The 14,005-nt window shown below is 32.4% G+C and overlaps 1 protein-coding gene and 2 non-coding genes across 4 annotated transcripts in view; all 3 read right to left on the minus strand.

Moving 5' to 3' along the window:
• LOC144855888 (sarcospan-like) overlaps window positions 1–11,411 on the minus strand; it is a 33,924-nt gene extending 22,513 nt beyond the window's left edge. For both annotated transcript variants that reach the window (XR_013614871.1, XM_078713843.1), the window contains exon 1: window positions 11,299–11,411. The gene's annotated coding sequence lies outside the window, so the exon portion shown is untranslated. The remainder of the gene's footprint in view (window positions 1–11,298) is intronic.
• Window positions 11,412–11,987: 576 nt separating this feature from the next.
• LOC144856604 (U6 spliceosomal RNA) lies at window positions 11,988–12,094 on the minus strand. Its single transcript, XR_013614949.1, has one exon. It is a non-coding gene; the product is annotated as a U6 spliceosomal RNA (small nuclear RNA).
• Window positions 12,095–13,875: 1,781 nt separating this feature from the next.
• Window positions 13,876–13,982, minus strand: LOC144856605 (U6 spliceosomal RNA). Its single transcript, XR_013614950.1, has one exon. It is a non-coding gene; the product is annotated as a U6 spliceosomal RNA (small nuclear RNA).
• Between the last annotated feature and the right edge of the window lie 23 nt (window positions 13,983–14,005).

Below are 14,005 nucleotides of genomic sequence, written 5' to 3' on the forward strand. Positions count from 1 at the left end.
GTTCAACAAATCTGTATTTATTTTTATCAATATTATTGAAGGCAAAGGCTGTTATTGGTTTATCCAAATAGAGTAAGCTTTCGTCTTTTTTTATAATTTGAGAAAATCTTGGGTCGGATTTAAATTTTGTTTTTAAATATAAAATAATTTGTTGAAAATATTAGTAATTTTTTTAAAGCAATGTTCTGTTTTGATCCAGTAATATACATGTATTTTTAAATAGAAGAATTACACAAAATCAAATAAAACAAAATCTGGGCAACCCTATAGGCCTATTTATTTTGATGAATTTACAACTTTTTTAGGCCTAATGTATTCACTTGTTTTAGTTCTGGCTATCCGTTCTAAGAAATCTTGAAATCGCATAATTACTGCCTTTAATTTGTTCAGCGAAGGAGAATAATTTAGAAATTCAATAAATTTATTACGGTACTTTAAAACTATTAAACAGACAATTGAGTGCACAAATTATATTTACACTTTGCTATATTTACTTTAATAACAGACAATCAAGTGCTACAAAATATATTTACACTTACAATATTGACATTATAATATCATTGCATACCAGCTGTATTAAAGCTATGTGTACACTATCAAACACAAAAAAGTGTGATGTGCCCAAATATGGTAGTGACATGCCCAAATATGGTAGTGATATGACAACATCATGTCCGTATATGGGCTCATCACATTAGAGTAGAAAGCAGACAAACTCTACATCAGCTTTGCCACACTTAACAAGCATATTTTGCGGCATAATGACTCAACGTACCAGTGACATTTTTTTTATTCTTACCATCAATTATGTGATAACCAATAAAAATGAATACGCAACAATAGGCCATATTGACAAGGAGCATATGCTGTGTAATTTTATCTGTATTAAAGGTTACTGAACTATCTTGGATGTCAGCCAACATTAATTTGATAATATATTCATAATCAATAATTTAATATCTACCACAAACTGACACATATATTAATATTATTTAACTATGTTTACAAAGGCACATGCTCTTTTTCGGAGTATAAATTGTGGTGTGTTGAAGTTACATTGCGGTTTAGCTTGTTCTCAGTTCAAACACACAACAAATACATCAATTAACCAACTGATTTAATGTTATATTCTGAAATCTATGATGTACTTATTGGGGGTTATCAGAGGTACTATCAGAATTATATTGCGTTTAACGACACAGAAGTATTCAAGGGTTAACTGATCACACAAGAAGCCCTATACCACGGGTGTAACTTGCGATAGTTTAGGCTGCATAGAATGGAGTTTCTAAATCTAGTAATTATATTTGTTTGAAAAATCATTTGTTTTAAGAACATAAGATAATAATAATTTTATCAGGAATATGTAATTTATGAATGTATTTACAAATTTACAATATTTTAATGCCTTAAATACTTTAAATATCCTAACCCTGTCAACTTATCGACGACTCACATTTGATTTTTTTTTTACCTCTTATACAAGAAATAGTATCTGGCATGCCTGACTATAGAGAGACATTTTTTATTAACTGTAGTTACCAACGATGAACTTAAAAAATCTATATTCCTATACTACAGTATCATTCATTAAAATGCAAACTCCCTCTGAATAAAATAGAACAGTCCAAGAGGATTTAGTGTTTTTTGGACAAGTGATTATTTTTTTATTATCTTATTATCCAGCATTTTATATAGCATTACACACAGCATTGCGAAAATATAAAATATTTAAATATATATTTTTTACAATAGACAGGAAATAGTAATGGTGAATGTTTTAAAGTGTTACAGTTTTTATTAAATATTGAATATTAATATCAAAAATATTAATACATATTTTACAATGTTATAACTATGGCCTAATATAGTAACAAATATAGATTATATAACAGCATAAATGAGAAAAAGTGGAGCACAGTGGTAAAGAGTGCTTGACATGGTGTGGACACCTTCTTCGTCTAGACTCTTGATGTCTATGGCACGACAAGCTGTCATTTATTCGGAAATAAAGATATCTTAGTTTTAAACTAAGATAGAGATATTTAAAAGTAAGATTTATCTCTATTTAAAACTAAGATAATCTCTATTGCTTGAATAAATGACAGCTTGGCGTGCCATACCATCGCAAAGAGCTCTATCCAGATCAATAAGAAAGGTCAAGAGACCAAGAGGAAGACCCAAAACCACATGGATAACATTATAGAAAATGATACAAAAAGAAACATAGATACAGAATTAGTCTATGCACATTTTGGCCAATAATCACTCTGATTGGAGAAGTCTTGTTAAGAGCGCTATGTAGCAAGACATTTAGCGGTCGTGATGATGATAACTTAACAGACATAGAGAAACTATAAACATTGCAGTTAACTGGAAATTTAAAAAAATTATAAATGGAATATATATATAAAAGGAAATCTGTGAGAATAGAATAAACCACCCCAAACGAGAATCGAACCTAGATTCTTCTGCTGGATATGCATACATGTACTAAACTATTAGACCACTGCAGATTTCATGGTATGGTTCAAATTTGATTAGATTGATATATATATCGGCAATGTATAATATAGTCTCAGATTCAGTAATTATAAAGGATAGGAAAGACTCAAAGCTCTGTTTGCATTGATCCAAGATAAAATGTTTCTTCAACTGCTTTTAAAACTTGTTGCCATAACCTATAAGCGTCAGTTCATACTAATTCTAATCACAATATTATAAGTTAAAGCCTGTAATTTTGTATGTTGTATTATTATACCATCTGCAAGATTATCATCATTTGGCCACGGGCAAGAAGCTACAATTGATGCAATTGATTGGTGATTACAAAGCCACATATTAAGTTATTGTAACATCATCGCGTTGTTCACTGTACATCCTTATACACTGTTGCTATACTGAAGTGAACAATGAATGTTTTAACTGTTGGTTTATGTTGTGCTTCTGAATTCTTTACTGGTCAGATTTAATATAATGTACAGTAAAACCCCAAGGACATGTTCAGGACACAAGAAAATGTTAATACTATAATAGAGGTTTCCCTTGAATAAAGGTTGGCTGTAGTGATATATATTGAATTTCATTCTTTTCATATAAAAGTTTCCCCTGAATACAATGTACCATAGGAGTGTCTACCTTAAAACGGGTCTCCAAGGTGTCTGCCTTAATAGGGGTGTCCACTGAATAGGAGTGTCCTGTGAATAAGGTGTCTGCCTTAATAGGGGTGTCCACTGAATAGGGGTGTCCTGTGAATAGGGTGTCTGCCTTAATAGGGGTGTCCACTGAATAGGGGTGTCCTGTGAATAGGGTGTCTGCCTTAATAGGGGTGTCCACTGAATAGGGGTGTCCTGTGAATAGGGTGTCTTCCTTAATAGGGGTGTCCACTGAATAGGGGTGTCCTGTGAATAGGGTGTCTGCCTTAATAGGGGTGTCCACTGAATACAGTAGGGGTGTCCTCTAAATAGGGGTATCCACTGAATAGGGGTGTCCTCTAAATAGGGGTGTCTCCCTTAATAGGGATGTCCTCTGAATAGGGGTGTGTCCCTTAATAGGGGTGTGTCCCTTAATATGGTATCTGAAAGGAGGAGTTCTACTGTACATTTATAATAAATAATAATTTTGATATTACATGTAAGTAGAAATACGGTTACAATTCTAAGATTTAAAATAAAAAATTGAGAAAATCAACTTTCCCTGGTCAGACTCGAACCTATAACCTCTAGACCACAGATGGCGGTATAAATATCACTAGATACATTTTAAACTTAGATGTTAAGGATAATTTTGACAAATTAACAGTTTACCTTTAGTTTTAAACACTAAACTGAAAATCAACGCATCCACCAAATAAAACTTCCTCTGGCCTGACTCGAACCTACAACCTATAGATCACAGTACAGTAGAAGGTAGTAAAATGTCAAATCACCACAGATAAATTTCACAATAAGCACTATACTCTTGTACTCTAGTTGTCACAGGCATGTATCATTTAATTAATCAATTTAAATCACTACTTTTGATTTCGCATAAACATCACAACCCACACAATGACAAACAGCTAGTGTACCAGTAACTATACTCCAATAATCCCACGCCAGTTTGATTACGGCAAGTAGCCTACAGTTACTAATTTAAAAATGGAATATTCCTGTTTACCGTGTTAGTTCAATGATCATAGATGGGTTATAATGAGCTATTAGGCCCACGCTACTATGTTTAAACTGAAATTGCTGTAGTTATACGAGTTCAACATGGGAAATATTCGTGAACATATCTTTGACAAAAGTGCATGCATATTGAGTTATAGACCAGTCGTATTTGAGGTATAGGTGTCACTTTTTGCAGAATTTACTTCATCTATTTTTTCTGGGGTAGTTTTGGCTGTAGAATACGAATATGAATGTTGATCGCAACGGGGAGGGGGCGTTTTCGAGATATGAAGGGTCAAAGGTCAAATTAGGTCAAATAAGTCATTTTATGAAGAGGAAATCGTTTAGATATGTTAAATGCAACAGAATTTTGTTGTCTAGTTGATATGGTCCAAATAAACATCATATCCAAAGTTTACCGAAATCGGACATCGGGAAGTGGGTTAATTAGCATAAATTCAAAATGGCCGCCATTTACCATTTGAAGTTCCCGTATCTCCTCAACGGTTGGTTTTAGACCACCTAAGTGCATTACGACTAAATATAAATGTGACATTAAACTTTCAAATTAGCATATTTAAATTACCATATGACGTAACTATGACGTCATAAGGTAGTTGTGATGTCATATATTATGTTATAACTGCTTAAATGACATTATCCTATGTTCAAAAAAATGTAGAAACCACAGGAAAACAATTTTCTAAAATTTTTTCTGTTGAAATGAACATGATAAGGTCAGACATAAAAAAGGTTAATTAGCATAAATTCAGAATAGTTGCTATATAAATGTGGTATTAAACTTTCCAATTAATATTTAAATTACCATATAACGTACCTATGACGTCATAAGATAGTAAAGTATGATGTCAAAAGAATGCGCAATTGGCATATTCTAAGAAAAAAGTTTTAAATCTCATAAAAATAGTAAAACATCCAGGTTAAAATCATCAACTGTGTATCCGAATAGGTGAGTGGGGGATGGGATGGGCTGCGTGGGCTCTATCCCCTCGTCGGGGAGCCTATCCCCCATCCTCTGTCTGGGAACACAGGTACTTTTTGTCGAGTCGGGGAATACAGTAAAAATCGTTCGCGTTGACCTCATAGCTTTAGCGCCTAGAAAACCGTGACGTTCCATTGACCGCGAGTACGTCAGAGGGCTATTAATGCACTTTATATGCCTTCATTATTGCCAGCGATCCAACTACTAAACAATAGGTACGCACTTGTCTGGCGGTGTCCCTTTGTACGAATCGTTCAACGTTGGGTCCAGACGCGTAATATCATATTCCATCCAGGGACCAAAATGTGTCGTAGTATTACTTTCCAGGCGAATTTTACCGACGGTTACGTCGTGCACTGTGTATCGACGTATGCTACAGCAAAAACGAATTATGTTAATCTGATAAGTTTGTAATGTCGTTTAATTCTACCCTTACTTAAAAGCCATCCTAAATCTGGAGGGGCGAAGCGAATTTGGTTAAATGACACCCCTAGATGGCCGGTACTCTCGCACATAACATTCATAATAAATGGCACCTCTAATTGGTCGCAAAAGACACTCTCATGCAGCATGCTACCAATGAGCAAAACGATCGTATTCGTACTTTTTTTTATCATTCACTCGGTATTTAGTTTTGCGTTCAAGTTCAATGTGAACGTACGTCCAGGGGAATCCTCGAAAAAGCACTTTGTGTGAGAAGGCAAATTCAATGCTTATTATAGCTCTACCTATATTTATTTATAGCAATTTGAGGAAATTAAATATTAATCAATCTTCTAATAGTAACCCACACTCTAATAATAGTAACCCTCCTTTTAATAATAATAGCGTAACCCAGTCAATAGTCAATCTATAATAATAACCCACTACTCTAATAGTAATAAGGAGATAATGCATGTTGATCTCGGGTGTGGGGGAGGATTGAGTGTTTTTGAGTTTATAAGTTAGTTAGTTATTATTTTACTATGAGCTGTGAGCTCTAATAGTAATCCCCCTTCTAATAGTAACCCACCCTAAAAAACAATCAAAGAATAATATAATAACCCAGGGTTACAATTAGAAGATTTACGGTATACTGTACTTTATGCATGCTGACTGCCGTGATCTAAACAATATAGGTACACGGTTGTCTGGCGGTGTCCTTTGTACGAATCGTTTGTGCCCCAGCTTATGAGTACGATACACGCATCAATATCATGTTACATCCAGGGATTTCAAGTGAAAATCGGCAATTCATTTGCAACTCTTTAGCAATTTACAGACACGTATCGCTCGACATACGCTCATACAGCGAAGAAAGTATCGAGTTATTCACGAACGAGTTTACGAATTTTTCAATTTAACCTTTTGTACTGTGTGGGGCACGTATTTGGAGGATTTTCAGAGATGAGGGTGAGGTATTGGGCATGTCGGGGATGGGGGTTCGCCCTAACCATAACCCCCCCCCCCCCTCCCTTGCTACGCGCCTGTACATATACATAGAAAATGCAATAGTTGCCATCATCAAAATACAGTATTACGGAATCAAACCACCATACACGCAAATTCCACATTCATCAGTTGGTCTTTGACATTTTAAACCATAATTATTACATGATGCTGGCTGTTTATTTTTGGTATGATATAGCCATGTTTATTGGAATTATGTTGGTTCAGGGACAGAGAAACATTTTTTTATGTGATTTTCTCCAGCTAGTTCTTTAGGGCAACCTTGTTTTCTATTATTGTTTTAAACGTGATCTCAGTCAGAGAGGAAATATGTTCATGCTAGATGCAGCTTTCGTAATGAATAATACATTCAATATCGTTGTAGTATTTTCACCATGTTTCCGCCTAAACAATTGTTATGTCACCTGTAAGAAATTGTTGGTTGATACTTGATAGGACTGCTGAATGTATGTTATAATCAGCTGAATATACGGGTAGTAGTACACAGCATTTCCTAGATTTATTTATACAGTATTTACTATCTATATAGTTAGGCATTGCCTAGGCCTACACTAAAATAAATGTTTTATTTTAGCTGTAAGACTACACCCACGACACCACAATACAACTATTATCATGCATGCTGCTCAAATCTACTATGACGATAGCTAGCTAAGCTAGTTTAGTTACAGTAGCCTACTCTAGAATAGAGGCCTGTCAGTATAATAAGTTCTACATCACCTAAAAATCGGGAAAAAAAACTTTAAAAACAATAGTACCCATGTTATTAAAGTAAAGTATGCATTGCTAGCGTTGCATGCAAAATAAGCTAAGAGAAAGATGTTTCATGCATACTACGGTCATAATACGCTAGGCTAGTAAAAGCCTACCCACTATTCACTTGAGCAGACTTTGTATGCGGTCATCGCGGTTTAAACGTTTCTTGTTTACATACGTCGTACGCTGCAAGCATTCATATTCGGGCCTAGACAATATCATTTTTGATCGCTGAAAACGCGAAAATGAAAAGTTCTAACTAACTTTATACTACACAGTGTATTACTAAAACAATTTCAGCATATAAAACCGATCCGATTTATAAATTATCTTTACATTTACGTGAATAAAATTAACAGCAACGAGTCTTTTTTAATCCAACTTTACTCATAATTATGTAGAAATTGCGCCCTCTATTGTCTAAATTTGTATTATTTTGATTAATTTCGGCTTTCAAAAATCAAGATTTTAAACGTTTATATCTTTAAAAAGCCCCCACATCAGTCCGATCAACAACCAGATTCGTAATCTACGTCAAAAAATGCATTAGAAAAAGTTGGTTTAGAAAATTCTGCAGAAAAGTGACACCTGCCTCCAGATCCGACTGGTCTATTACCTACAAAAAGAGATTGATACTATAAAAGTAGAGCTATTCTAAAAAATATTAACCATGCCTTGTTCAGTGATTTCGAGCTCATGCCTCATGGGCGTCGCTTTCATTTCATTTTCATTACATTTCATTATTTATTTGGTCTATTTGAGTATATACATAACAAAAAAGAACTGAAATTGGGGAGACCAAGGTCAACCTAAGTGAACTTAATCACTGTAGCTGAGCCAGTTGACCCAACCCCAAAGTCAGTTTACACATATAAGACATAAAGAAAAAATACAGTTACAGCGAATCAAAATGAATATGAACTTTTCTAATGAAGGCTGATGGGCTTTCTAGGACTGCAGCATCTGTCAACGGTCTCGATTTTGCAAGATCATTTTAATCCAGACCTTTTTATTTGAATTGCCCCGTGTGGGATGATTAAAGAATTTTGAATTGAATTGAATTAAACTTGGTGGGTGAAAAGATCTACAGTAATTTACTTAAAGTTAATTAATTAATTTTAAGAATTATTTAGTGTACAAGCTTCAATTGAAATGAATGGGCTATGTTTCAAACAAGTTTCAAAGAAAAAGCCCACATTCAATCTGTCCAAAAAATAATCATAGTTTGAATAAGCAAAAAGTTCAGCTATAGTACAAGTATTGAATATATCACAGTACATTCAACAAATGCAATTTTAGTTTTGTTGTATAAAGACAAGAAAATGTGTGGGATAGTATTGGAAATGAGAAGGGTCCACACTTTAGGAAGAAACCATTTTTCTAGCATTTCCCTACTACTGTACTATAGAATACTAAAAACATTATGCATTTTTTTTAGTCTGTTTTTGTTTTCTATTTGAACAAATATTATACAGTTAATACTAACATGAGCAACAAACATTTATCTAACGACCAATAAATATTAATGCAGCATGATATTTTCTATGATTGAACATTTTCTACGACATCAATATTTGATATCACCATTTGAACTTACAAAATCAGCATTTTCCACAACATAAATCTTTTCTACGATATCAACATTTTCTACTACAGTATTCACAAATAAAATTCTTCAACGATCAGTTTACAACTCTAAAATTACCACAATAACAACATACAGTATCCCTCAGAGATTATTATAAATTATTTTTACACTATGACAAATACGAGTAATGGTCATCAATGCAAAAGAAAAATGCATTAAACGACTCAATACTATTCAATGTATTATAAGTATGTCAAGATACGAGACCAAGAGGCACAATTTGACGTAGATCAAACACATTGCGACAAAGCGCAAACATATCATTTACCGTAGAAGTGTAGCATGCCATGCTCATGTATTTCATTATATTCCAGATAAATTGTTCATAAAATAAGATAATATTTTATTCCACTGACTCACTCTATACAGCAATAAATATAATACAGTTTTGAAGATTTTAAAACCAGACGGTGAATTATAATTTGCATTTATGTTAATAACTTTGGCATTTAAAGGGTAGGCTTCAAGAAAATCTGTAGCTTGTAAAAAAGTACTATCACATATATTTTTAGTAATTTTTTTTTACAAAATTATCTTGATATTATTGGATCTCTATTAAGGAGTTAGATAATATGTCCCCTTAATAGGCCCTGTTTCTGCTGCCAGAAATATACCGTTACTGTATATATTTTTTTGGCAGCAGAAATGGGTCTCATAAAAATATAACATATTGTACCGTTATTGCCTTATAAATATCTCGATCGTTTGCGGATATTATACAGTATATTCCAATATATACTGTATATTTTGTAACCCATTTTGGCTGCCTTCAAAATATACCATTCCATATATTGTTTTACCCATGACACGAGGTGACCTACGGGTTTTTTGTGCTTTTTAAAAATTCCTTCAGCATATGTTAGGAACAATAGTCAATATGTGGATGGAGGATATAAACAGACAGTTTATACTTTACAAATGTGAAGGTGGTGGTGGGGGTAGAACGAAGGACTCAAAAGGAACATCGAAGTTTATAGTTAATAGATTATACTCAGATTGAATTGGCAATAAAAAGTATAAACAAAATAAATTTATAGGAATTTCAAACCAGTAGCTAGCCTTACTGTAAACAAATGGTCTATTGTTTGTATGAATTACCATTATTCATTCATAAGTTGTTGAGTGTTTAATTTGTAACAGCCTCATGCAAAACAGTATCTAATTATGATTATTAATATTACAAAACCTTGAATGATAATAAAACAGGCTCTGCTAGGCTAAATGCAAGATGCCACAAAACGATCATTGTTCAGGATAGCAAGAATTTATACCAGAAATGGTTTAAAATACTCTTACGTCATATAACAAATGAAAGATTATACAAGTAGTTACATGAGCTTAGGTTGGAAATTTGGGGTGAGAAAGACACTTAATATTGCAATGGAAATTTATCAAAGTATTTTGTCCGAATTCAACTTTATGTGACCATATTTGGTCACATCACACTTATTTAGTCAAACTAGTTTGATAGTGTAGACAGAGCTTTAGTGATGGGATTATACAGTAGCATAGGATTATTCTCAATAAATTAATATAGAGTAGTTTTTAATTATATAATGTGTATAATATTAATAGTAACTGTAAAAATTAATATTCTTTATGAAAATTATCTTTATACTGAAAAACCTATTTGAAATTTATAACTACAACCCATTACCAATACAAATAAATGTGCCTATCTTTAAATGTAAATCATTGCATATTATTAGTGAAAATTATTATAAAATCGGTGTTTTGTTCACGTCAGGATCAAACTTCTTAATGTTTAATTCAAAGGTTGACTAGAGAAAGGCACATGTTTGGTTTATTGAATGAGAGTATCATTCTATTCTTACCATTGTCATAAAATAAGGCTTTTTAAAAATGAAAAAGCGTGGATAGTCTGCCAGCAGCAATTATGGAGGTATATAATTTTATGTCTAGGCCCTATGTGTGGAACATTACCAACCTCGAAATCCATTCAGTTCTTGTTTAATATATTATTATTATTGTAATGCATTAATTGATACTAATACTAAGAGTAACAAATTATACTATATAGTATAGCCTCTAACTACACTTTTTCTATAAAAATAAAATACAAAGCATTACCAACACCAACTTCTACACTACTATTACTGAGACATTCCGAAGCCCTAGGCCTAAGCCAAATTGTTCACAAGCACCCAACCGATTCCATCTTCGGCTGGGATACCAGTCCCCAAGACAGTAACGGAATCGAAATAAGAATCAGCTTACTTAGCCTAACTTAAAACCCGACCAACTACACTCGAAAAATAAAAAATACTTACATTAAGTTCATGCATATTTCACATAAATACTCCCACAGAGATTAGCTGTGACCTTTGAAAATCACAATGGTGTAATTAAATGATTCAATAAAAATACGTTTCCAAATTTTCCCGGCAAGAAACCTTGCTAGCAGACGGTAAAATGTTCACAACTACACTGTTTACATTTTGAGCAAACGGAAATTGTAAGAACGGAGGACAAATATAGAGGGCGACATTGCTTATTTTGGTTGTCAGAGAAATAAAAGTGTGAAATGTAATATTTTCAGTAGTTTTTTCCCAACATGTATGCCAATGATATGTAAATAGGAGACAGCAACAGTATCGCAAAAAAACCCACATGAAACTTGGTTTGGTATCTCATAAATGTAACAATGTTATGACTGGCACAATTATTTCTACTAATAATTAACGAAACACTACTAGTGACAATTCTATAATTTAGTTTCAAACACCGTGAACGCAATTTGAGAACCGTACAACAAACAAAATTCATCTTTTTATCCTAAATTTAGCACAGATAGATTAATCAATTTACTCTTATTGATATTTAACGAATATATAGTATAAAAACCATAATACTATCCGTTTTAACCATGATGTGAAGAGTCCCTGCTACAAAACAATTTTATATTAGTTTTTGCTCAATTTTTCGAGGAAAAAAAAAATATATATTATTTTTTTTAATTAAAAATATGGAACGCTTCACGATTTTGCGTGTCATCCTTGCGCAGGGGCCATGCTAATCTTCTCTGTATCGTTCCAATTTTAATATATGTACTGCCTAAGCGAGTACATTTATACCAGAAATAAGGACATATATATACCCGTTAACCAATTTTACTTTCAAATATACAAATGTGAATTCGGGTGAACGCGAGTCTTCAAGGTAAAAAACACATTACATGAATCGTTATGCAATTTCCCATGAGCTTATCGCCTCATAAATTTAGTTTATATTACATCTAATAATAATAATAATGATTTATTAATATGTATTATTTATACGTCTTATATTTACTGTCTTTTAAAAGATTTCATTTAAATATGAATAGAAAATTGACACAAAAGCAACGTAGTACAAAGCTGCACCACTTGTATTTAAATTCTTTTGTTTTTATTCATCAACTCTTTTTGTTTGCATATTGGCGTCGCGTCTCTAAAACAATGCGTGTATTCGTTACGTCGTGTACTTAAATTCATTTAGCTAGACCACTAAAACTTTGGCCCGACTTGAGGTTTTAAATTAGAGATAGACTATGTCTTATTAACTGTCTGTGATTTATAATTAGTAATACTTTTATTGTTTCTCACTCCTGAGGACAATGAAAGCATATTGATCGAAACGTCGAGAAACTTAACAGTTCTTTTCATAACTAATATACGTGTACCGCAAACTTATATCAACAATAATACTTTTATAATAAAGAGATGAAATCTGTTGTTATATCTTGGGGTAAAATGGTATTACAGTAGGTCTGGTATTAAACCATTATATCCACGTCCTAGTTCAGATTCGTCTGGAAAAATCTGATTTTTCAAATTACTTTTTTATGCTAATTTGTTGCTGAAAAATACAACAAACCAAAAACTATTACATTTTTGGAAACTCAGAAAAGTTGCTACAGTAACTAAAAGTAACTGGTGATTGGTCAATTCAGAATATCTTGGATTGGTCCATTATTATTAAACAATTTTTGTTAACAGTTATTATTCTACATATTCCTGAATATATTCTATATTAATTTAAATGAGTGATTTTTTTATTGATGTTGTAAAAGAATAAATGGATATTTATTCTTAATTCATGCTAAGAATGATGTAATTTACTCTACACACCTGCTAAATAATGGATCAGTCCAGTTCTCTCATTTGGCGAGGGGAAATGCTATTCTTCTCTGTACAGTGTTCCAAATTGAAAGTTTGTAATGCCTGACTACCTAAGCTAGTATATTTATAACAAAAATAACGAATTACAAAAAGACGTAAAAAAATTTTACACTAATATAATAAATATGTATTTATATTAGGATATATATAATCTATATCAGTTGGTTACAGAATCAGTCCAGTTTTTGATTATTATTTGAGTATTATTTTTACAACAAAGCTAGAGATTCTGAAAGCCCAGAGTCGATCTCTATAAATCTATAGCCCGCCCTCTATTAGTAGAAAACTTGTTTATAATCTTTGTGGAAATGGTAATGCTGTAATAATCATTATTTTTACGTCGATATTTGGAATAATTTCTAATCGTTATTAATTTTTATTAATTAAAATATGATATTCTTTAATTAAATGTTGGTTTAAACATTCAAAAGTTTTTTAATTCTATAATTTAGCTTCAAACACCGTAAACAAAATTTAAGAACTGTATAACAAACAAACTTCATCTTTTTATCCTAAATTTAGCACAGATAGATTAATCAATTGATATTTAACGAATATATTAGTATAAAACTCATAATAATAACCGTTTTAACAATGATGTGATGATTCCCTGCTACAAAACAATTTTATATCAGTTTTTGCTCAATTTTTCAAGAAAAAAAAATTAATATATTATTTTTGAAAATTAAAAATATGGAACGCTTCACGATTTTGCGTGTCATCCTTGCGCAGGGGCCATGCTAATCTTCTCTGTATCGTTCCAATTTTAATATATGTACTGCCTAAGCGAGTACATTTCTACCAGAAATAAGGACAT

The sequence above is a fragment of the Antedon bifida genome, chromosome 11 (genome assembly GCF_963402885.1).
Source record: "Antedon bifida chromosome 11, ecAntBifi1.1, whole genome shotgun sequence".
NCBI lineage: Eukaryota > Metazoa > Echinodermata > Crinoidea > Comatulida > Antedonidae > Antedon > Antedon bifida.